At 39.9% G+C, this 26273-nt stretch overlaps 1 protein-coding gene and 1 pseudogene across 1 annotated transcript in view; both read left to right on the top strand.

Annotated features, from left to right (window-relative positions):
* The window catches only part of CAMKMT (calmodulin-lysine N-methyltransferase), a 569210-nt gene that overhangs the window by 492026 nt on the left and 50911 nt on the right, over positions 1-26273 (top strand). The gene's annotated exons all lie outside the window — the stretch shown is intronic.
* LOC144579170 (large ribosomal subunit protein uL23-like) lies at positions 3856-5682 on the top strand (annotated as a pseudogene).

Genomic DNA, 26273 nt, shown 5'->3' with positions numbered 1-26273 from the left:
CTTAGCATTGTGTTACAATTGCTTACAGTATGCAGAGCAGTAGCATGTTTTACTGGTTTGTAGTCTAGGAACAGTGGGCTATACACCATAGCCCAGGTATGTAGTAGCCTATACCACCTAGATTTGGTAGGTACACTCTATGGGTTTGCACAAGGATGAAACTGACTAATGATTCATTTCTCAGAGCTTATCCTCATCATTAAGTGACACATGGCTGTATAACCAATGACTTCATCAGGCAGTCTTTATTAACATTCTTATAAGCAATATACATAAGAAAAGATTAAATATATACACACGAATATATTCAATATATTCTGAACATATTCTTCATAACTCAACCTTTGATAAATTAAATATCTGTTCAGTGCTGCTAAAAAATGCAAGTTAGAATATATATAATCTATGAAGATAGTCTGAAGAATATTGTCATACTTTTAATATATTCAAGAAGGCAGTGTCTTAAATTTTTGATATGTTAGTAAATTTAATAACTTTAACAAATTGAACATTGGATAAAATGACTTAAAACTGGCTTTTACAGATGCAAAAGACCACATAGTATGCGATTCCATTTATGTGATTTGTCTAAAAAAGACCAGTTTATAGAGATGAAATGCAGATCGGTTGTTGCTTTGGGCTGGGAGAGGGGTAAGAGGAGTGAAGATTAACTGCAAAAGGACATGGAGGAACTTTATGGGGTGATGGAAATGTTCTAAAACTGAACTGTAGCAATTGCAAACTCTATACATTTACTGAAACCATTGAATTGCACACATGCAATGGATGAATTTTATGGTGTGTAAATTATAACTCAATAAAGCTGTTAAAAAGGGAAAAATTGGCTTTCAGTAAATTGATTGCCAGCATATTAACCTAGGACTATTATTACAAAAGTATAGTAATTAAGACAGTGTGATGTTTGTACAGGAGTAGATGAAAAGAACAATAGGGTAGAATACAAAGCTTGGAACCAGACTCAAGTATGTGCAGGATCTTGGTCTATTAATGAGATAGCATTAAACACTAAGTGGTGAAAGAATGGACTACTCAATAATCGGTGTTGTACCACTTGGCTAACCATATAAAAATCAAATAACTTTATATCTTTATTACATTAGACACAAAATCAAGCTCTAGATTTATTAAAAAGCTAAGTGTTAAAAATAAAACTAGATTTCCAGTCTACAGTTCAGTATATAAATCCTAACATATAGTAAAAAGTTGAAACTCTTCTATGATCTGTCAGAGAAGCAAGGTCACAGGGGAATCACTTCTCACAAAATTGGAAAGACAGACAGATGGATACAGAAAATTGCAACTTACTTGAGCCAAAATTTATGAATGGGAACTTCCACGGGAACCAGTACTGGGATAGGAACACATTAATTGTAATCGACAAATTGCTGGAGGCTCAGTGTGGGCAAGCCTAAGAAAGAAAAACTCCAGGCAGGCTCAGTCATGGGGGAATCTCATATTTATTGAGTTTTGCCTGCAAGAGCTCTCCCAGGCCCTCATAGCAAATATCAGAGAAAAATCCCTTTGTGCTTCTGGCAGCGGGGAGAGGAAAAGGAACCATTTTGAAATATGCTAGCACATTGTGTTCTTTGTAACAAGACCTGCCCTCAAGAGAAACTATTTTACCAGAGCCTAACCTGCTGGTAAAGAAAGATACATAAATCCAAATGGCTCTAGTCTTCCACATGATGCAAGGGAAATCCCAACTCTAGCCCCCTCTAGACTTCACACAGGGGAGGAGAGTATACAACTCTAGTCCCCTCCTGCTATCTGTCCCACCTAAGTAGAGGGTACTGAAGAGCACTAGTGAAGTTTGTAGTCCAGGGGCATGGGCTAACCAAAAGACTGGGACCTAATTATACTCATATAGAACATTTTCTTCCCCAACACCTTACCACTTCATTACCAAAGCCTGCTTACTAAAATGTTCTTTTTACCCAGTACATCCTGTCTGCCTTTCAAGAAAAGATTACAAGGCATATTAAAAGGCAACAACACTGCTTGAAGAGACTTAAGCATCAGAATCAGAGTCAGAAATGGCAACAATTTTGGATTTTTCAGACCAGGAATTATAACACTTTATGATTACTATGTTAAAGGCTTTACTGGGAAAAATAGGCAACATGCAAAGCCAGATGGATAATGTAAGCAGGGAAATGGAAATTCTAAAAAAGATTAAAAAGAAATGCTAGCAATCCCAAACACTGTAACAGAAATGAAGAAAGCCTTTGATGGGCTTGTTAGTAGATTGGATGATATTACAAAAGAAACTCTCAAAACTGAAAAGCTTAGAGAACAACCACTGAATAGAAACAGAACAGGTTATCCAAGAATTGTGGGGAAACTACAAAAGGTGTAATGTATGCATGATGAGGATCTCAGAAGAAGGAGAAAGAGAGAAAGGAACAGAAGCAATATTCTAAGCAAGAAAGACTGAGAGTTTCTCCAACTACTGTCAGACATCAAACCACAGATTCAGGAAACTCAGAGAACACCAAGTAGAGTAAATGCAAACAAACCAACAAAGCCAAAAACTACACCTAGGCATGTCATGTGTAGTTTGGATATGTGTCCCCTCTAAATCTCAGGTTGAATTGTAATCCCCAGTGTCGAAGGTGGGGCCTGGTAGGAGGTGACTGGATCAAGGAGGTGGATTTCTCATGAATAATTTACCACCATCCCCTTGGTGCTGTTCTCATGATATTGAGTTCTTGTGAGATCTGGTTGTTGTAAAGTGTGGCATCTCCTTTCCCACTCTCTCTCTTGCTCCCATTCTTACCATGTGAGATGCCTGCTCCCACTTTGCCTTTCACCATGGTTTAAGCTTCCTGAAGCCACTCCCCAGAAGCCAAGCAGATGCCAGTACCATGTTTCCTGTAAAGCCTACAGAACCATGAGCCAATTAAATCTCTTTTCTTTATAAATTACTCGGTCTCAGGTATTTCTTGATAGCAATGCAAGAATGGCCTAAGACAATATTCAAACTTAAGAAAATCAAAGATAAACAATTTTCAAAGAAGTAAAAAAGCACCTTACTTATAGAAAAGAATTAAATCCAACTTCTCTTAAGAAGCCAGGTAAACAAGAATAGAGCAGAGTGAAATAGTTAAAGTATTGAGATTAAAAAAAACCCACCAACCTAGAATTCTGTATGTAGAAAAATTATCCTTTAAAAGTGAAGGAGAAATAAAAGACTTTCTCATACAAGCAAAATTTGAGGGAATTTCTTGCTAGTAGACCTGCCCGAAAGAAATGTTAAAGTAAGTTCTTCAGAGAGAAGGAACATGATATAGGTCAGAAACCCAGATCTACATAAAGAAAGGAAGAGCATCAGAGAATGAATAAATCAAGTAAAATAAAAATATTTTATCATTCTTAATTGATCCAACAGATAACAGTTTGTTAAAAATAATGATAACAGTGTCTTTGATTATACTCACGTATACCTATATACTCATGTATGCTTATGTATAAGTGAAATGAATGACAGAAATAAATATAGAGGGGAGAAAAGATTAGAATTATTCTGTTATTATAAGGTACTTGCACTACCTGCAAACAGTGTAGTATTATTTGAAAGTGGACTTAGTTGTAAACGTAAGTTGCAAACTCTAGGACAATGAATTAAAAGTGAAAAAAGAAATACAATTGATATGCTAAGAAAGGAGATAAAAAGGAATCATTAAATGCTCAGTTAAAACCACAAAAGGCAGAAAGGATAAGAACAAGGAGAACCAATACAAAACAGTAACAAACGTGGTAGATATTAATTCAACTATATTAATAGTCCCCTTAAATGTCAAGGGTCTAAATACATCAATTAAAAGGCAGAGATTTGCCTTTTCACAAGATGGCGCCGAAAGCGAAGAAGGAAGTTTCTGCCCCTCCTAAAGCCGAAGCCAAAGCGAAGGTTTTTTTTTTTTGTTTTTTTTTTGAGACAGAGTTTTGCTCTTGTTACCCAGGCTGGAGTGCAATGGCACAATCTAGGCTCACCGCAACCTCTGCCTCCTGGGTTCAGGCAATTCTCCTGCCTCAGCCTCCCGAGTAGCTGGGATTACAGGCGTGCGCCACCGTGCCCAGCTAATTTTTTTTGTATTTTTAGTAGAGACGGGGTTTCACCATGTTGACCGGGATGGTCTCGATCTCTTGACCTCGTGATCCACCCACCTCGGCCTCCCAAAGTGCTGGGATTATAGGCTTGAGCCACCGCGCCCGGCCCCAAAGCGAAGGTTTTAAAGGCCAAGAAGGCAGTGTTGAAAGGTGTCCACAGCCACACACACAAAAAAGAATATCCCCACGTAACCCACCTTCTGGTGGCCCAAGACACTGCGGCTTCGGAGGCAGCCCAAATATCCTCGGAAGGGGGCCCGCAGGAGAAACAAACTTGACCACTATGCTATCATCAAGTTTCCGCCGACCACTGAGTCTGCCATGAAGAAGGCAGAAGACAACAACACACTTGTTGTGTTCATTGTGGATGTTAAAGCCAACAAGCACCAGATCAAACAAGCTGTAAAGAAGCTCTATGACATTGATGTGGCCAAGGTCAACACCCTGATTCGGCCTGATGGAGAGAAGAAGGCATGTTCGACTGGCTTCTGATTATGATGCTTTGGATGTTGCCAACAAAATTGGGATCATCTAAACTGAGTCCAGCTGGCTAATTCTAAATATATGTGTATCTTTTCACCATATACATGCCTCTCTGTCAATTTCTGGTTGGGTGGGAGGCCATACACAGGCACTGTTGTTGTAACTTGCCCACTGCTTGGGCAAGACTCCTGTTCTGCTTATTCTTTTGAAACTCACCCTGCCACTCACTCCTTCATCCTTGATCACTCCAGAGATCTTTGTGACTAGCGTTAGTGTCCTAGGAAAACCAGAACTCAGAGCTTGCCTCCATGGTTGAGGATAACAAAAAGCTTTACAAGAACCCCTTTCATCCCTCGAAGAGGCTGTGTGTGAAACCAGCGCCCAGAGTTTGAAGCACATTAGCATTTACTTCAGGGGAGTGTGGGTTGGCTGGCTTTTGAGTAGCATTTTGTCCTCACACACCCATCTACTATGTCCAACCAGTCTGTCTGCTTCCCTCACCCCTTGCCCAATAAAGGACAAGGACTTCAGAAAAAAAAAAAAAAAAAAAGGCAGAGATTTGATCCAAAGTCATAGGATCAAAAAACAAGACCTAATTGTATGTTGTCTATAAGAAATCCACTTTAAATATGAAGACACTTGTAGATTAAAAAGAAATGAATGGAGAAAGATATACCATGCTAACATTAATGAAAAGAAAGTAGGTGTAGGTATATTAATTTCATACAGAGCGGATTTCAGAGCAAGGAAAGTTATCAGGGATAAAGAGGGTTAATATATAATAATAAAGGAGTCCAGTACTCCATGAAGACATAATCCTTAATGTGTATACACCTAACAACAGAGCATCAAAATACATGAGGCAAAAACTTGATAGAATTGCAAGAAGTAGATAAATTCACTATTATAACTGGAGACTTAAAACATTCCTCTATCAGAAATAGACAGATCCAGCAGACAGAACTTCAGTAAGGACGTAATTGAACTCAACAGTACCACCAATCAACTGGATATGATTGACATCTATTGATTACTTTATCCAAAAATAGCAGAACACACATTCTTCTTAAGTTCACCTGGAAAATTTACCCAGATAAACCACATTTTAGGTGAAAAACCACATCTTTTTTTCTTTTTTTATTGCATTTTAGGTTTTGGGGTACATGTGAAGAACATGCAAGATTGTTGCATAGGTACACACATGGCAGTGTGATTTGCTGCCTTCCTCTCCATCACCTATATCTGGCATTTCTCCCCATGCTATCTCTCCCCAACTCCCCACCCCCCTCTGTCCCTCCCCTATTTCCTCCCGACAGACCCGAGTGTGTGATGCTCCCCTCCCTGTGTCCATGTGTTCTCACTGTTCATCACCCACGAAAAACCACATCTTAGCATGTTTGAAATAATAGAAATCATACAATGTCTGCTCTTAGAACACAATGGAATTCAACTAGAAATCAGTAACAGAAAGAAAGCTGGAAAACCCTATATGCTTGAAGATAAAATAGCACACCTCTAATCAACCTATGGGTCAAAGAAGAACTCTCAAGAGAAATTTTAAAATATTTGAACGAAATAAAAATGAAAATAAAACTTATCAAAGTTTGAGATGCAGTGAAAGCAGTGCATAGAGGGAAATTTATGGCACTGAATACATATATTAGAAAAGAAGAACAATCTAAAATCAACAGTCTAGACTTCTACCTTAGGAAAACTAAGAAGAGAATTAAATGCAAAATGAGCAGAAGAAAAAGAATAATAATCAGATTAGAAATTAATACAATTGGAACAGGAAATCAATAAAAAAAAAATCAACAAAACTAAAAGCTGTTTCTTCAAATAGATCAATGAAACCGTAAAGACCATAATCAGGATAAGAAAAAAATAGAGGGTCCAGGTGTGGCGGCTCACGCCTGTAATCCCACCATGTTCAGATGAGTATTACCTGAGCCCAGGAGTTTGCAACCAACTGGGAAACACGGTGAGACCCTGTCTCTTAAAAAAAAAAAAAGTTTTTAATTAGCTGGCTGTGATGGTGTGCACCTGTGGTCCCAGTTACTCAGGAGGCTGAGGTTGGAGGATTGTTTGTGCCCAGGAGGTCAAGGTTGCAGTGAGTTGAGCTCATGCCACTGCACTCCAGCCTGGATGACAGAGTGAGATCCTACCTCCAAAAATTAAGAAAAAAACAAAAAGACATGAATTATTCATATCAAAAATGGAAGAGGGGACATCAGTTATAGAGCTCATGGACATTAAAAGATAATAAAGGAATATTATGAACAACTTAATGCCCACAAATTTGATTACTTAATAAAATGGACCAATTCCTTAAAAGACACAGTCTGCCCAAAATGCACACAAGAGGACATAGACAATCTGAATAGGCCTATTTCTATATAAATAAATTGAATCAATAACTAATAACCTTGTAAAACAGAAAGCATCATGCCCACATGTGTTCACTGGTGAATTTTACCAAAAGTTTAAAGGAGGAATTACACCAGTTCTCTACAATCACTTCTGGAAGATAAAATTAGAGGGAGTACTTCCTAACTCAATCCTATGAGGCAAAGACATTATAAGAAGAGAAAACTACAGACAAATATCTCTCATGAACATAAATGTAAAAAATCTGAGTAAAATACTAGCAAACAGAATCCAGTGACATATAAAAAGAATTACATGTCATGACCAAGTGGGATTTATTCCAGGTGTGCAGGGCTGGTTCAACATTCGAAAATCAATTAAACCACATTAGCCCGTTAAAAGAAGAAAAGTCTCATGATCATATTAATAGATACAGAAAAAGCATCTAACAAAAATCCAACACTCATGTGTGCTTTTTTTTTAATTTAAAAAAATTTTAAAAATTTTTATTAGACTAAGTTCTGGGGAACATGTGTAGAATGTGCAGGTTTGTTATATAGGCATACACGTGCTATGGTGGTTTGCTGCATTCATCACCCTGTCATCTACATTAGGAATTTCTCCTAATGCTACCCCTCCCCTAGCCCCCCACCTGCTGACAGCGCTCAGTGTGTGATGTTCCCCTCCCTGTGTCCATGTGTTCTCATTGTTCAACTCCCACTTATGTGAGAACATACTGTGTTTGGTTTTCTGTTCTTGTTTTAGTTTACTGAGAATGATGGTTTACAGCTTCATCCATGTCCCTGCAGAGGACATGATCTCATCCTTTTTTATGGCTGCATAGTATTTCATGTGGTATATATGTGCCACATTTTCTTTATCCAGTCTATCATTGATGGGCATTTGGGTTGGTTCCAAGTCTTTGCTATTGTGAACAGTGCCACAATAAACATATGTGTGCATGTGTCTTTATAATAGAAGAATGTTTTATAACCCTTTGGTTATATACTCAGTAATGGAATTGCTGGGGTCAAATGGCATTTCTAGTTCTAGTTCCTTGAGGAATTGCCACACTGTCTTCCACAATGGTTGAACTAATTTACACTCTCACCAACAGTGTAAAAGCATTCTTATTTCTCCACATCCTCTCCAGCATCTGTTGTCCCCTTTTTAAATGATTACCATTCTAACTGGCATGAGGTGGCATCTCAATGTGGTTTTGATTTGCATTTCTCTAATGACCAGTGATGGTGAGCTTTTTTTCATATGTTTGTTGGCTGCATAAGTGTCTCCTTTTGAGCAGTGTGTTCATATCCTTTGCCCACTTTTTGATGGGGTTATTTTTTTCTTATAAATTTGCTTAAGTTATTTGCATATTCTGGATATTAGCCCTCTGTCAGATGGGTAGATTGCAAAAATTTTCTCTCATTCTGTAGGTTGCCTGTTCACTCTAATGATAGTTTCTTTTGCTGTGTAGAAGCTCTTTAGTTTAATTAGATCCCATTTGTCTATTTTGACTTTTGTTGCCATTGCTTTTGTTGTTTTAGTCATGAAGTCCTTGCCCATGTCTATGTCCTGAATGGTATTGCCTAGGTTTTCTTCTAGGCGTCTTATGGTTTTAGGTCTTAAGATTAAATCTTTAATCCATCTTTTGTTAATTTTTGCATAAGGTGTGAGGAAGGAATCCCGTTTCAGTTTTCGGCATATGGCTAGCCAGTTTTCCAAATATCATTTATTAATAGGGAATGTTTTCCCCATTGCTTGCTCAGGTCAGGTTTGTCAAAGAATCAGATGGTTGTAAATGTGTGGTGCTATTTCTGAGGCCTCTGTTCTGTTCCATTGGTCTATATCTCTGTTTTGGTACCAGTACTGTTCTGTTTCGATTACTGTAGCCTTAAAGTATAGTTTGAAGTCAGGTAGCGTGATGCCGCCAGCTTTTTTTGTTCGTTTGTTTTTCCTTAGGATTGTCTTGGCTATGAGGGCTCTTTTTTGGTTTCATATGAAATTTAAGGTGCTTTTTCCAATTCTGTGAAGAAAGTCAACAGTAGTTTAATGGAGATAGCAATGAATGTATAAATTACTTTGGGCAGCCATATGAGATTTTTAAAGCTCCCAGAAAACTAAAAATAGAGAGGAACTTTATCAATTTTCTGAAGAATATGTAGAAAACCCTGCAGCTAAAATCATACTTAATGGTGAGAAACTTGAAGCTTTCCTGCTAAGATCAGGAGCAAAACAAAGATGTTACCTCTCACCACTAGTTAGCTATACTAGAAGTTCTAGCTCACGCAACAAGACAAAAAGAAGGAAATAGAAGGTATACAGATTGGGAACAGATGGTATGATTGTGTGTAGAAAATTTGAAAGAATCCATTTTTTAAAACTTCCACAACAAATAAGAGATGATATAGCAAGATTTCAGGATGCAAAGTTAATGTATGAAAGTCAATCACTTTCCTATATATGTCAGTAATAAACAAGTGGAATTTGAAATTTAAAATGCATTATGATTTATATTAGTATCCCTCAAAAGGATATACTTAGGTATAAACCTAACAAAATATGAACAAAATCTGTATGAGGAAAACTTACAAAACTCTAATGAAAGATATCAAAGAACAACAGAATACATGGGAGAGATATTCCATGATCATGGATAGGAAGACTCAACACCGTTAAAATTTCAGTTTTTCCCAATTTAATCTATAGACTCAGCACAACAATCAAAATCCCAGCAAATTATTTTGTGAATATTGACAAACTGATTCTGAAGTTTAATGGATATGAAAAAGACCTAGAACAGCCACCGCAATATTGAAGGAAAAGAACAAAGTTGGAGGACTGACACTACTTGACTTCAGGACTAACTATAAAGCTACAGTAATCAAGATAGTGTGGTGAAAAAAAACATAGACTAATCGATTAATGGGACCTAATAGAGAGCCCAGAAATAGACCCATGTAAACACAGTCAACTGATTCTTTGCCAAAAGAACAAAGGCAATGCAATGGAAAAAATACTGTGTTTTCAACCAATGATACTGAAATAACAGGACATCCACAGGTAAAATATAATAATAATGATGAATCTAGACACAGACCTTACACATGTCACAAAAATTATCTCAAAATGAATCACAGACATATATGTAAAATACAAAACTATACAACTTTTAGAAGATAAGTGAAAATCTAGATGACCTTGGGTATGCTGGTGACTTTTCAGATATAACACCAAAAGCACAATCCATGAAAGAAATAAGCTGAACTTCATTAAAATTAAAACCTTCTGCTCTGTGAAAGGCAATGTCAAGAGAATGAGAAGACAAGCTGCAGACTGGGAGAAAATACTTGCAAAAAATATCTCACATAGAACTTTTATTCAAAGTATACCAAGAACTATTAAAATTTAAAAATAGGGGGGAAAAGCAACCAAATTAAAAATGAATAGATACCTAAACAAATACCTCACCAAAGAAGATATACAGATGTTAAGTATATTAAAAGATAGTCAGCATTATTTGTCATTATGGAATTACAAATTCAAACAGTAATGAGATATCACTACACACCTATTAGAATGGCCAAAATCTGAAACATTGACAACACCGGATGCAGATGAGGATATGGAGCAATGGGAACTCTCCTTAATTGTTGGTGGGAGTGCCAGATGGCATAGCCATTTTGGAAGACAGCTTGGCTGTCTTATATAACTAACATACTCTTAGCATATAATCCAGCAATCATACTTTTTGATGTTTACCCAGATGAACTGAAAACTTATGTCTACACAAAACCTGCATGTAGATGTTTATAGCAGCTTATTCACAACTGTCAAAACTTGAAAGCAATCGAGATGTCCTTCAGCAGGTGAATGGATAAGTTGTAATATGTTCAGACAATTAATATTGTTCAGCACTTAAAAGAAATGAGCTATCAAGCCATGAAAAGACATGGAAGAAACTTAAATGCATATTATTAAGTGAAATAAGCCAACTTGAAAAGGTTACACACTGCATGATTCCAACAACATGACATTCCAAAAAAGGCAAAACTATGGAGACTGTAAAAAAGATCAGTGGTTTCCAGAAGTTAGGAGGAGGGAAGGATGAATAGGCAGAGCAGAGAGGATTTTTAGAGCAGCGAAAGTATTCTATATGAAACTGCGATGGTGGATACATGCCACGTATTTGTCAAACCCATAGAATGCACAACAACAACAACAGTGGAGCCTAATGTAGTCTGTGGAATTAGATGACAACGATGTGTCAGTGTAGGTTTGATTGCAACACAGGTACCATTCTGGTACAGGATGTTAATCCTAAGTGAGGTTATGGGTGTGTGGCGTCAAGAGAGTATATGGGAACTTTGTCATTTTGTTCAATTTTGCCACAGATCTAAAGCTGATCTAAAAAATAGTTTATTAATCAAAAATAAAATAGAACATAATTTTGAAATTCTTGAAAGAAAATATAGAAAGATACATTTATTATTCCCAAATAAGGAGTAATTATTATATCCCACTTGGTCTTGGCAAATCATTCTTTTTATATGTCACTGGATTCAATTTGCTAATATTTTATTCAGGATTTTTACATTTTCAGATAAGATCTGGTGTGTTCAGGGTGATACGACCATAGACAGGAGTGATTATTTTCAAAGACACGCACACACCATGAATGGAGGAATCATACAAGAAAGATTGCAAAAAACACCCATCAAAATTGAAAGCTTTGTGGAATAAAAGATACCATAAACAAAATTGATAGCCAAGCAGTAGACTGGGAGAAGGTATTTACATCATATGTAACAATCAAAAGATTGCCATTCAGAATGAAGCATTACTAACAACCAAATAGGAAAACGCGTGATTCATGTAAGAAGAAACCTGGATAGCTGAAAAACACGTTTTCAAAAGCTCAGTCTCACTAGAATCAAGGCAGCACTAATTAAAATCACAATGAGAGATCATTTCACACACGTAAGATTAGCAGAAAATAAATTCTGTTGTTGAAAAGGATATTGGGAAACAGAAGTCTTGCACAGTGCTGATGGGAATGCAAATTGGCATAACCACTTTGGAGATCAACTAGGCGATATCTAGCAAAATGTGTAATGTGCATCCTATGATGCAGCAGATCTATCTCTGGTCAAAAAGCCTAGGAAAACACTTGCACGTGTGTTCAAGAAGATGTCACAAGCACACGTGTTCAAGAAGATGTTACAAGAATGTTCATTCCAGCATTGTTTGTAATAGCAAAAACCCAGAAACAATCCAAATGTCCATTAATAGGAAAAGGAATAAATAAATTGTACTACGTTTAGTTAAACTACTACGTATAATGGGGCCAACATGCATTGGCTATATTTAAAGGTATCCACATGGATAGAAAAAATGTAGAGGAAAAAAGAATTTTGCAGAACAGTACAAAACATATGCTCTGATGTAAGTAAATTTTTAAAAATACAAATCAGTATGATACTGGTTATGACTTTACATGTGTGTAATAAAACATACAATTACTTGTGGATATGCTGTCAGTTAGGATTTTTAAAATACATGTAAAAGAATCCCCAGCTCAAGATGGCTTCAATGATGAAGAGATTTATTATCTTGACATAACAAGAGACCCAGAAGTAGGACAGTTGCAAGGTATTTAATCCAGCAGTTTAAACATATTATCAAGGACTTAGGATTGTCCATATTTTCATTCAGCAATTTAAAATGTGTTCTCCTCAGCCTAACTCCTCTCTTGGACACCATATGGCTACCATAATCCCAGGCACCACATGCAGAAACAACAACATCCAATGAAAAGAAAAGAGCGCTTCTTTGCTGTACATCTCTGTCATAAAGCAAAGATCTCTTGGCCACACCACCCAGTAGACTTCCCCTCTGGGCATCTCCATTGGCCAGAATTGTGTCCATGTTCTCTCCCAAACCAATTACAAGGGAAATAGGATCACTAGGGTTGGCTTAAATCACTGGGTTACACTGGGGAAAAGGTAAGCAGAACAAAATTGGGGCTCTTCATAGAAGAAAGGGAAATTTGAATGCATAGGCAATGATATCAGTCAAGGATTAGGAAACAAATCTACTATAGATATTGAACACAGAGAAATAGATGCTTATGAAATCTCCGAAGGGTTGAGGGAGCAGACTATGGGTTGAGCCTCTAATGACTTCTAGAACATTATAGTCCAGTTGCTACTGCCTCTGGGATAAAAGAAAAAAAGCAGGGCATCAGGCAGCCACTGGGAGCTCTTGATTCAAGAATACACAAACATAGCTATGATCCAGGAATCAGGAAGCTTATATCCAGAAACACTGCCACCGTCACAACTGTTAGCTGTCACCAACTTTGTAAATATCTTTAAGTACTGCCCCCCACCCTGACACACACACACACACACACACACACACACACACACACACACACACACACAATGGATACTGGACCTTGGCATCTCTACAATCTTGCTTGCCAGGAGAAAAGAGCCAAAACAGCTTGGAAGATGCGTGCTGCTGCAGGATTATTTTATAAATACCGCGTTAAGTGCATATAATTGGTAGGACTTAATTTTCATGAAGAACCCTAACAGCAAAAGAGTCCTGGAAATTTAGTTTTAACTTTCCAGCCTTTGCAGTGCAGGGAGGCATGTGGAAAGAGGTGAGGATGGATGCTGTGTATCAATTGATTAGCCCTTCACGGCAAGAAGTAATGTCTATTACAGTCCATCCCTTTGCCTACCCTCACATTCAGTATAAAAATGTTTATACCTACATAAAATACATTCATCCCCCTCACAAAAAAGAGATGACTCAAAGTCTTCGGTTACAGCATCCAGATCTGGGTCCAGAATCTCTGAGTGGGGTAAATTCTTGTCCATCAAGTCCCAATATGGTGGGACCAAATGCTACTGGGGGAGAGCACATTGGAAAACATTTGCAAAGTAGGTTGCATCTGAACTCTATCTACCTTCCAAACAGTTGTGACTATGGTCCAATGGTATCCACGTTGGCTACTTCTTACTGCTTTTGGTAAAGTCCTCCAGGATATAGATGACCACAGGCATTCCTATAGCAGAGAAAAGAGGAAGAAGAAGCACGTGTCATAAAGCTCCCCTGTCCTCTCCTGACACACTGGATCATTTCTCTCTTGTGAGGGGGATGAATGTCTTTTGTGTAGGTATGAGCATGTTCAAAACACCCAAATAGAATAAAAACACCCAATCAGAAAAGGTGGGACAAAGGCAAACACACATGCACACACAAGTCATCACTGATCCATGGTCCACTGCACATATCACCATAGTCTGCTGGGCTCCATGTGCTGCAAGTGTTGTAAGATCCTTTGTCAGCTAATCTGGCAGCCCTCAGTTCTGCTCCCTTGGAGAATCTCTCTTGTTCTTCATCCTTATGGCCACGTCTGAGATGGGCATTAGGGAAAGTAACTCTTTATTGAGGCTGTACAGTTTTAAGAACACATTGCTTTTGGTGCCCGATGGGGAGTTGAGGGATCGCCTTCGAGGCTGAACAGTCATGGGTTGCCATGAATAGTCTTGGCATTTCTTTGGGCAAAACAGTTCTTTTAGCAGGTTTCCCATCTTTTTGCTTCAGGGAGTTCTATGCGCTAATAATCTTAAGCCAAAATCTTGTCTGGACACAATCTTTGGTCCTGCTAATACTTCTTCCTAGCTATGTCCAGCCCCTGTCCTTTGATCTATTGGCCTCTGTCTTAATTGTCTTAACATAGTTCTAAACAGTCCTGAGTGCCAGGACCCAGTGTGTCAGGAGAGGACTGGGGAGCTCTGTGACACTTGCTTCGTCTTCCTCTTTTCTCTGCTATAGGAATGCCTGTGGCCATCTGTATCCTGGAGGACTTTACCAAAAGCAGTAAGAAGTAGCCAACACACATCACGATTCTGAATTTTTCCCTAATACTACAGCCCCGTAGGCATGTGGCCTACGTCCCAAGGAACAAGGAGGGACACTTGTTATGAATCAAGGGTTCCCAACTTTCTAACCTTTGTTTTCCTACCACCTCCACTCAGCCAGTTCCATGTTTTAGAGTCTAATCGTTGCAGCACCCACTTTCTAGTAAAAAAAGAAAGGGAATTATTTTGGTATAAGCCAATAAAACTCTCTCTCTCTCACACACACACACGCACACGCGCACACACACACGCACACACACACGCACACACACACGCACACACACACAAACTATAAAACATTAACTGGATACAAACCAAATTCATTATAGTAGTTGCCTATGGGGAGGATGAGACTGGAGAGGTTCATAGGAGACTCTATGTTATCTGTAAAAAAAATCTTATTAAAAAAGATTTAATATGATAAAAATACAAAATATTTTCCTGTTTGAGGTGACACGTACCATCACTGCAATGAATGACAGAGCATTTGTCGTATTATCCCCTATGGTTTTCTGTATATTTTATGGGCAAGTTGGACAGAGTGTATGACCCATGGGCAAAAATTCAGCAAAGTGATTAGTTTGGCACAACAAACAAGGGGCTGGCAGCCAAGAAGTTGTGCCCTCTGCTCTGCCTAGCTAAATCTTGGTTATCTTTTCCCACCCTGCTGAAGTCCCACTCCTCGAGGAAGCCTACCCAGACTATTCCAGCTCACAGTCACCTCTCCCTCTACTGACCTATCAGAACCCCTCAAGCCACTACTCCCCTAGTGTATTACTAATTCTTTATTTTGTGAGTTTTGGGATGGAGACTGCATGGTAAATGCATAGTTTTGCTTAGCTGGGGAACACTGAGGAGAGCTGCTATTTCTGATTGGGCCTTTTTCCTGGTCCCCACTGGTGAGTATGTCCAGGGCCTCCCTCGCTCCCCAAAGCACAAGCCATTACTGGCAGGCAGCCTCAGACGTCACCTGGCTGAGAACGTGCAGCTGGCAGAAACGGGCCCATTTGCCACAATTCATCAGGTCCAGCTCTCAGCTCGGAGGAGCCCCGATCCCCTCAGAACGCATTTTCCTTTTGTGTGATATATGTAAAACACTCCTAATGTGAGGATCCTCAGAGAGAGCTCACACTGCCCGCCTAAGTGTTTTTTAAAGAATCAAGCTCTTACTTTTTAAAATTACACCAGGGTGGTATTGTTCAAATATGTAAGACTGACTACTCCAGAAAGCAGCAACAACAGGATACAATGCACTAATTTTACCCCACTTTGACTTAGAAAATATAATCGGTACTTAGAAAAATTGTAAATACTAAAGAATCAAGGGAATAGGATTATTCTAAAATAGGGCGCTAATACAGCAAGCAAAATAGCTTTTGCTAGTCTTAACTGAGGGCCATTATCTATCAGAGAAGCTATACCTCTGGCCTATAATGTAAAGAAACACAAATGACTATAGAGGCTTGCCAATATTTCCAGGAGGAGGAAGAGAGGAAAGAGTCTGTAATAAGACAGAACCTTGGAAAAGCCGAGAGATTCAACAGGGTAGGGAAACGGCCTCCAGTGTGCCCGAGACGGGGAAGGCCCCGACCTGGTTCAATTCTCATCGTTTCCACACAGTCTTTTTCCTTCTCCTCTCTGAACTGCTGTGGCTTTCACACAACGCAGGGCTTCCTTATCCTTGGTGGTGGTATCCAATCATTGCATGTATCTCCCCAACCAAAATACAGTCCCCTCAGAGTAGAAACCGTGCCCTGTATTTCTCTTCTATATCAGCTCATATCATCCTACTTTCTGGCCCACGAACCTAGCGCAGATTGGCCATCCAGTAGCCTCGAGCCTCAGGCATAGCCTACTTTGTTCCTCCCTGTCCCCACCCCCGCCACCTCCCTTCCTGTGATAAACGGAGAGGATTTTGAGACAATCCTCTCTGCAGCCCTAGTATCCAGCATGGTACCCATGTTGTCTTCCTGCAGGTATGCAGAGATTAGTAGGAAGCATTTAGCTTGGACAAAATTCCAAGATAGAAAGGTGGGATATTTTAAATAGAAAAGATTTCAGCTGCCAAGCACTACTGAGGTCCAGCTAAGATTTTGTGTTTAGAAGATATGAGTTTGATTACAGTGGGGATCAAAACTGATGGAGAGTTGAGGAACAAGTATAGGGAGAAGAGAGCCCAATCTCCTTGTTTGAAATTAGAGGCTTGTTGGTAATGACCAAGCAATACGTAGCATGTCCATTTTTATTAGTATCCTCACTCACATGGGCACCACCCGATCTCCTTAGTGGCAACAAAATCCATCCCCGTGACCCTACACCTAAACTTAGGTCCAAGAACATGAGGTGGAGCAGATCAGTACCCATCGTATATTTTGTGATTCTAACTTTTTGTGTGATTCTCAGTGGAGGAATAAAAAATGAATAGAGGAAGCTTTCATATCATATTGCACATGTATTATATGTGTGTGTGTCTCTGTCTTTGTCTCTCTCTCTCTCTCTGTGTGTGTGTGTGTGTGTGTGTGTATGAGAGCATTCCTCTTGTTTTTGTTCTTACCTTCAGGTCATTTTATTCATGGGCACCTGGATACAATCCTAGGATCCACATGTTTTCTTTTCAACAATCAGATGCAAAACATACTTACTGGCTCTTGATTCTAAACGAACACCAGAGCTGTGTGTGATGGCTCATGCCTGTAATCCCAGCACTTTTAGAAGCTGAGGTGGGAGGATAATTTGAGCCCAGGCATTCAAGACCAGACTAGGCAACATAGTGAAATCCTATCTTTACAAAAAAAATTTTTTTTAATTAGTGGGGCATTGGGGGACCCACCTTTTATCCCAGCTACTTGGAAGGGTGAGGCTGAGCATCCCTTGAGCCCCCAAAATTGAGTCTGGAGTGAGCTGTGATTGTGCCACTGCATTCCAGCCTGGGTGACAGAGTAAGACCCTGTCTCAAACAAAAGTAAGACCCTGTCTCAAACAAACAAAGAGAGAGAGAGAGAGAGAAAACCCACCAAATCAAAATTTATATTTGCTAGATTAAATATCTACATCATATTGCATATTTGTCATTGTTAAATTTACTATTTTTAAAATATTATATTTGAAAATAATTTGTAAAATAGATTTGTACCTTCCCAGGATTCCTGGGTAGACAAGATATTGCCAGAAATCAATTTTCAATTATGACTTAAGTGAGTTATTCTTAGCCAGGTGATTTTAAAGGCAAAAATTTTAAAGTGTAAAAAAGTTTTGTGAAAAATGCGTGTGCATGTTCAAAACACGTATAACATAAAATTTGTAATTTTAGCCATTTCGTTTACTTTTTAAATAAATACAAAACAGTACTATGTTACCTGTATTTTTCTTTTGGGCATTTGAACATTCCTGCTATATGTTGTTCTGTAATGAAGTTGGGTGTTTCTAGTCTTTCCTCTAAGATGGCAATATTTTCAAGATAGAGTAAGTGGCTTCTTTCTTTCATGAGTTATAGGGTTAAGAACAGAACTAAGTACTTAAATGGAATTCAAAAAATACCAACTGACTGAATGAATATGTGAATAAATGACAGAAATTTTGACGACACACTTGATTCAAAGCTGTGCAGTGCCATATTGGTTTTCAAACTCTATTTCTTAAGGGAAAAGCTAATGGATCTAACTGATTACAATGGAGATGCTCTGAGTGAGCCAGGGTGAAGAAACTGCCTCTAAGTTTCTGGAAGCCTCCCTAAATCATTCCAGACTAGAGAATGTCTTCCAGGATCCAAGCCCCCGAAGAAATACATATGACTGTCCCTGGCTACCAGGCACTTCTGCTTATCTAACTCGCATCTCTATCCTTGTAGTAAAGAGATGACCAGAAATTATAAGACACTCTCTTTCTTAGGACAAGTAATTCCCATCCATTTACCTTTCCCTTTGATGTTCATCTTAAAACCATTCATGGACATTGTCCCTCTCCTAACTCCTTCACTGGTTCTCACCATCTATTTGCATCCTAGGACCTGCATAAATACACAGATAAAGACGTAAACTGATCTCATGATCAGCATCAAGTACCTAGAGTCAAAATTCTAGCTCAGGCGCTAGCTGTGTGACCTTGGACAAGTTACTTAACTTCTCTGACCTTCAGTTTCTTCCTGTGCAAAATAGGATTGATAATATAACTCACAACTTATGAATTAAATAAGATAATGTACTTGAAATCACCTGGCACACAGTAGATGCTCAATCATGGTTGTATCTCTTAATGTAACTTAGTTGTTTCTTCTGGTTCTGGTTCTCCTGCTTTCATCCGTCCCTTCTGATTCCCATGATTCTTGCTGAGCACACTGGTAGTCCCTGGTCAATTCATTAACTGCTGCACGTAGTTTTGAAACCTTTATTTATATGTTTGTTGCCCCTTTAGAGATAGAATTAGAGGTGGTGTTTAGATTTATGCTGTCTTCCAAAGAACTCCTTGTGAACAAGCTGTAAAATTAACTTGTCTGACTCAGGAACATGTTGTTTTTGCCTTGTCAATTGCTCTCAATGGAGTCCTCCCTTTCTTCTCTGTGTCAGAAGTGACATAATGGCGATATGCATGAGTTCTCTGGAGAACAATGAGGGGCTTCGCAGAGCTCAATTTGGGAGAATACACAAGTGTTGTTGTTACAGAGTGAGATTCTCGTGATACTTGCAAGTGGAAAATGAACTGGATACCAGATGAAGTGAGGGAATTTTGGGGGAGAGAAACTTGCCTCCAAAGTGAACAAAACAAAAAGGCCTGCAGCCAGGCAGAACTGGGCAGAGAACTCTATAGATGGGATGTGCAGGGTTAATGAACCAACCATCCCCAACTTCTGCCACTGCCTCCTTGGCCACCACTGTAGATGATGACTCTGAACTCTGGGGGGCAAGGTCAGTTTACTGGGAAATTCTTTTCTTTTCCTCATCTTTTTAAATTCTTTTTTTCTGTCTTTTCTGGTTTAATTTAGAGGTGGGAGTCATAAGGACCTCAGTCCTTGAGATCTTTAAGAGCTTTTAAGGGATCAATAATTCTTCATTCAGCAAATATGTATTGAGTAACTGTATGAAATAGACAGATCCTGGTTTGCCCAAGTAGTCAGCCTTGAGGATGACAAACTGATTCCTTGATGGGTTGGAAGGAGACTCTTTTTTTCTACTTTTAACCTTATCTACTTTTCTCTTCTTCAGATACTATGGCGAATATATCAGTTCCAAATTCCAAGTTGGTTTAATTCAATTCCAAATCTTGTTTGAGTGTATCTAGTTAGGCAGAACCTAATTCAAATCCACAACTGGGTCAGGCACAGTGGCTCACTCTTGTAATCCCAACACATTGGGAGGCCAAGGTGGGGCAGATTACTTGAGCCCAGGAGTTTGAGAGTAGCTTGGGCAACTTAGTGAACCCCACTTCTACAAAAAAATACAAAAACTTAGCCAGGCATGATGGTATGCACCTGTAGTCCCAGCTACTGGGGAGGCTGAGGTGGGAGGATCACCTAAACCCAGAAATTCGAGGCTGAAGTGGGCCATGATGGCACCACTGCACTCCAGCTTGGCAACAGAGTAGGACCCTTTCTCAAAACAAAAACAAATCCAGAACCATACTTGTAAGAAATTTTCAGAAATTAATTTTCAACTTTTGAATCTCTCAAACTATAAGGGGGCTGGAGGGAAGGCTGGGTGAGCTGCTCCTGAGTGTATGGCATGTTAGTGTACCCTAGTCTCATGAAGAAGATGGACTTTGACATAAGCCTCAGAAACGTGTAGGATTTGTTTTAAAGGGGACTCTTTTAGGGAAGAGAATTCCTGGTGGGTAGAGAGGAAAATTAAATAGGGATAATAAGAATAGCTTAGCTGAACTGGACTGGAGTGGGCATGCTGGGAAGGCATGAGGTGGTTGGGAACTGGGAGAGCTCTTTAGAGGAGACTGAACTTGATCTTCTAGGAAGGGGAGTGGAGGAGACATTGAAGTTTATTAAGCAAGGGAGTTTGAAGACTATAAGTTACTGCTACCATTCCTATTATCTTAATCAGTCTATACCTATTATGTGGTGAGTTCTTCCCTTCAACTTTTCTCTATTTCTTAAAATCTATCAGTAGGTTACTACTATGATAATCACTGATATGAGTTTCCTCGTTGAATATATTGGTTTACTGTTTTAACATATTTAGAATTATATGTAATCCTGAGATATAGAGAAATTTTTAAAAAAGTTGGAGGAAAATGAATTTCTACCATAGAATTCTATACCTAGCCAAACTATCAATCAAGTGTACAGCTAGAATAATGACATTTTCATTCATATGAGAGCTCAAAAAATATTTGCCTCCCCCTTATCTTACATATATTTTTACTATGATGCTTCTAAGTAAACCAAGAAAAAAGAAGACATTGGTTGCCAGAAACAGGGAATCTAATACACGAGAAAAGCTGATAGAATCACCAGAATAATCCCAGGAACAATCCCAGGGCAAGACTGTACAATAACCTAGGAAATAACCTGTCCAGATTAAAGCAGGAGCAGAGAGAGCTATGGGATGCAAGTCTCTAGGAAAAAAATAAAATGGATAAAATATTTTGAACATATTGAGAGAAAATTTGCAACATTTAGGGATAAATCAGTGTTAAGTATATTAGAAAACTGAGCAAAAGGGAGAGAATCATTAACTCTACTGGAGACAAAAAAAGGAAATACAAGAAAGGAAATATAATTATAGACTACACACAGCTCCATAGGAAATGGCATTTTCATAATCATAGTAATATAAATGATAAATATTGACTCTATGGGAAATTAGGATACAACTATGTTGTAAGCACCAGGCCAGAGAAGGTGTCGGTAGAGAGGGAGCAGAGGTGAATGGGGAGACGGGATATAAGAAAGCCAACTCCTCATCTTCCTGAGTAGGAAGCTAGTAGACAGTGTCTAAAATGGAAAATTCTAGAAATAATAGTATAAGCATTTCATTTAGCTATATGGAAATAAAAGTAGAAAAAGCTGCTACAAATGTGAAATGGTGGCCTCTGGAAAATGTGAAAAGGGAATTGGGTAAATCCTTCTAGAATCACATTTTTTTTTTTACTTTTAAACTACATACCTGTTTAACTTTCATAAAAATAATGTTTTGCAAAGGTTTATAGTAAATGTTGAAGCTTAATTCTCTGATCACAGTTTTCCTGTCACCAATCCCTGCAAGTTCCCAGACCCGTCTATCTTCTAGCTACCAGCTACTTGCTGGCCATTTCTATCAAACCGCAGCCTCCCACTGGCAAATGGGTAGCTCAGACTTTGTTGAATTCTGTATTTGCTGCAAAATCAGAAGCTTCAGGAACCTCTTAAAACATGACTATTACCAATGACCTCAGCTTGTCGCGTGCAGTCAAGGTAAGACAGAAAATGGCCTGAAGAAAGCAAACCCACAGTAGTAACAGATCTTTTTCTTTTAAAGAGCTGCTTTGGTCATTATATACTTTGGCCAGGGCCAAAACACCTTAAGAACATTGTAAATGTGGGAGGAACAAAGATCTATAATACAATCTATAAATTAATTTTAGTAGGTGGCATAAAATTATGCATTCTATCCCTCCAAAACAGGCTGCAAAAATAATGGGTAAGTGCTCAAGGAAACCAATAAATAGAGCTGCTCCTGGGCGAAAAATCAGGAAAACACTGTCATATTGTCAAACCTTCCTCTAGCTGTGTTCTATCTTTCTTTAGTTCCTTTGGGCTGCGTGGCTTTTGGAAGAGGGGGAGATAATCATTGTTGTTCAGGAGGGAGGGAAAGCTATTTGTTCAATATCTGAAATTTAGAAAGTGTTTCATTTTCTGAGCTCCTAGTTACTAATATATAAAATTCTCTGAAAAATTATCTTCATCCTTTTCTGCGATTTTAAAAATGCAGCATAAAGCTCCAGTAGAAGGCAAAGACATTTCCTTGTCTGAATTACTGCCACCGTGAAATAGATTGAAAAAAATATATCATTTTATATCAACCAGTAGCATCCCAGTCCACAGAGGGGTGTCTTCTAAAGCCATCAAGATAGTATCAGGGTATTAATCATTTCTGGGACAGTGAGAGCCCCAACACCAGCCAGAACCCACAAAGACTGCAACCCCAGGGCCAGCTGCAGCCACCTGCGACAATCTTGGAGTTCTGTGATTGTGAGCACATGCTGGCTGGCTCCTGCTATTTGGCTAAAGGGCTGCTGCCAGGCACTGTGACTGAGTGGGCCCCAATTCCTCAAAGCTGGAGACTCACAAAGCCCTGGTCATTGCTAACTGTCAGGAAGTCTGGGAATGGCCAGAGTGGGACAGACAGGTGGGATGGCTGCAAAGATATCCATATACCATACCGGTGTGCACTAAATCTGCATAATCAAATATCCTTTTGTGCATATACATTTTGAGCAGGCTGGCCTCGTGTGAAGCTGTAAGGCATAGTGGTTAAGAGTGTAGCTTTAGGGTGAGAGTGGTTTCAACAGTCAGCTGACAGTTACTTAACTTCTCTAAGCTGGTTTTCTCATCAGTAAAATAGCGATAATGATAGCGCTCACTTCTGAGGGTCTTGTAAATATTAAATGAAGACCTGACGCCCCGAATAAAAGTGATCCAAGTGGGGGAGTGTCTGACTGGGTTGTTTCATTTCGATGGGGAAAACCTTCAGTGTTCCATTCTCCCTGCCTCCTGCCAGCCCCAAGGAGGATTCTAGAAGAACCCTCCCAATTCATTCAGAGCCCAAACAGCGTTCCCTGAGGTAGTGCCTGCCCGCAGCTCACTGTGTGGCCAGAGCTCCGGGGCCAGTGGTGTAGGGTGAGAGATTTTCTTTTTGTGTCAGCCAGCGAAACAGACTTCAGAATCCAGCAGCACCTGGGAGGAGGTGGTTATTTACCAACAAGCCAGAAGTCCTTCTCATCCCTTGTTATCACTGAATCCCATCGCACACTTTCCAGGGTGGTGTTACTGGCGTCGTTTTACATAGGAGATTGGGGTTATGGGATATAAGGTGACATAAACTAGTTAAGGTTGTGCAATCTCTCAGCTTCCTGGCTAGGGGTTTTCCCACCACCTGGACCAAGATATATATCCAGGCCCTTTCCCATCACAGGCAGTGTGGGCTGAGAGTGTAAAATGAATTCACATATAGTTCCTGCCACCAAGCAGTTTGCAGTCCCCAGGTGAAGTAAAACCACATATATTAAAAGATAACTGACCAATTATTAATTGATAATTATCAGTAAATTATTAGAGTCTCACATAAATGGTGTGTTGCTGGGGATAAGATAAAGTGCCACTCCTCTGCCCTCAGGAACTTACGTTCTAAATTATCCAAAGAAGGCACCACAGGCAAGTGTGGAAAGAGGGTCAGATGGTGGACAAGACAGGGCACGGTCGGGGCTTGCAGGGGCCAGGGGCATCAGGAGACAGCATAGTTTGAACTGGGTTTGAAATAACAGCTGAGTGAAAAGAGGCCTTCTGGGGTTCCAGACAGGAAGAAAATAAGTGGGTGTGGTGAGCCACAGGTCCACCTTCCGGGGCTGCAAGGGTGAGGAAGAAGTGGATGATGGGTAAGGAAATGTAGTTGGGGCCAGACGATGGAGGTAATAGAGAGGGTCTTGATGTTTGCCAACATGAGAGTGGAGTAGGAGGAGGACTCAGAAGGTGAGTCACAGAGGCCAGGTGTGAAATGATGTCATAGGAAGGAGTTGATGAGTTCCTGGCCAAGCAAGAGCCGTGGTACAGTGGAGGTAAAGGAGAGGTGAGCCTATGCTTGGTAATGAAGAGATAGACCCGAGTGGCAGCCCCAGGTGTGATCCTGGGCAAGTTACTTTACCCCAGGCATGATCCCAGGCAAATTACACTCTGAGCCACGTACGTACCTGTCTCCGAGGGCTGCTGTGACGTTTACATGGGATAAAGCACATAAAGTGCTTAGGACAGTGCCTGGTATGCTGCAGCTGTTATGACTACTGCCAGTACCACTGCTATTGTTATTATTTTTATTACTGTGGGGACAGGGAGAGGTTAATGACTTGAGACGAAGGATCAGTGAGCCTGAGAAATGGGAGATGCGTGGACAGGATGGTGACTGGGGCCAAGGTGGACATCCTCAGTGTGCCCTGTGGTGAGGCATGGTAGGGTTGAATGTTTCCCAGATCAGAGCCCTTGAGGGTTCCTCTGCGGAGCAGAAACCCCGTCCTGGTCTCAAGCCCTCCTTGCTCCCCTCCCACATCCCACCTGCCTCCTGCTTCTAGAAATCAGGCTTCACTCCCAGTGGGATGAGCATGTGGCTTCCCGGGGAAATCGAATTCTACCTGGAGAGACTTCACCCTTTCTAACTCCTTCTCCCCACTGGAGGCTGGGGGTGGGCAGGGAGGGAGAGGATCGATGAAACAACCTCAAACTCAGAACCAAGGCAGCCCCTCGCTCAGCAGCACCGCACTTAGTGGCAGCTGGAGCGCCAGGCCGAGGGCTTTCCCTGTGAGAATCAGTTTCAAATGTGAGGTTGATTTTATTTTCCCCCGTTGCAATTAACTGAAAAAAATATTTCAAAGCCGTATAATTAAAGGCCGGCGTTTTATTAGGGTTTAAAATAGTCGCTATGAAATTTGCTCCTGCCATTGGTAATTACAACGTACATCTTAATATCCCTCTGCTTGCCAGCTCCGAGATAACAGCGCTGTGTGTGCTGCATTTGGCTTTGCAGAGAAGGTAAAATCCTTATCTTATCTCCATCTGCACACAACAACCAGCCTCTCTTCCAATTCAACCCTAATCTTCTTAGTAAATAATACTGATATTTTTCACCATAACAAAATGGAGCTGGTGCCAGATTCTCACTGATAACACCTCTCGTTTACACACCATTCTCTGTCAAAATCGGCCCGATTTTTCTTAATCTCTTTAACTTATCAAAAAAAATACTTTTTACATTTGGCCATAGTAAGTTCTTTTCGACCAAATAATAATATTATAAATAAATCCCTTTGCCTACAGCTGACTCATTGAAAAGATACTCGGCCTCCTCATTTTCTTCATGAATGGAAATTGTTCTGCTCTTCAGTTTTCCTCCAGATTTGGGGTCCACACCAAGGGAATTGTTCCCAGGCAGGCCCTGAACCATCTTTGTGTCTTGCAGGGGGTCGGCTTGGTCCAGGACATGCACGCTTGCTCTTTATTTTCATTGTCCCGGACGTGGTGGTCTTCCTATGCCCGCAACTACCTCCACCTCCAACTCTCGCTGCCCAGGGAAAATACAGAGATTTAGGCAAATCCTGTCAGGCTCTTCCCCCGCCCTGTAGAGCGCCCCCCCAACCCACACTGGGACAGGCTTTTGCTCTGCACCCCAT

This window comes from Callithrix jacchus, chromosome 14, assembly GCF_049354715.1.
Source record: "Callithrix jacchus isolate 240 chromosome 14, calJac240_pri, whole genome shotgun sequence".
Lineage (NCBI taxonomy): Eukaryota > Metazoa > Chordata > Mammalia > Primates > Cebidae > Callithrix > Callithrix jacchus.
Note: the sequence above shows the minus strand (reverse complement) of the source record. Positions and strands in the feature narration are given on the sequence as shown.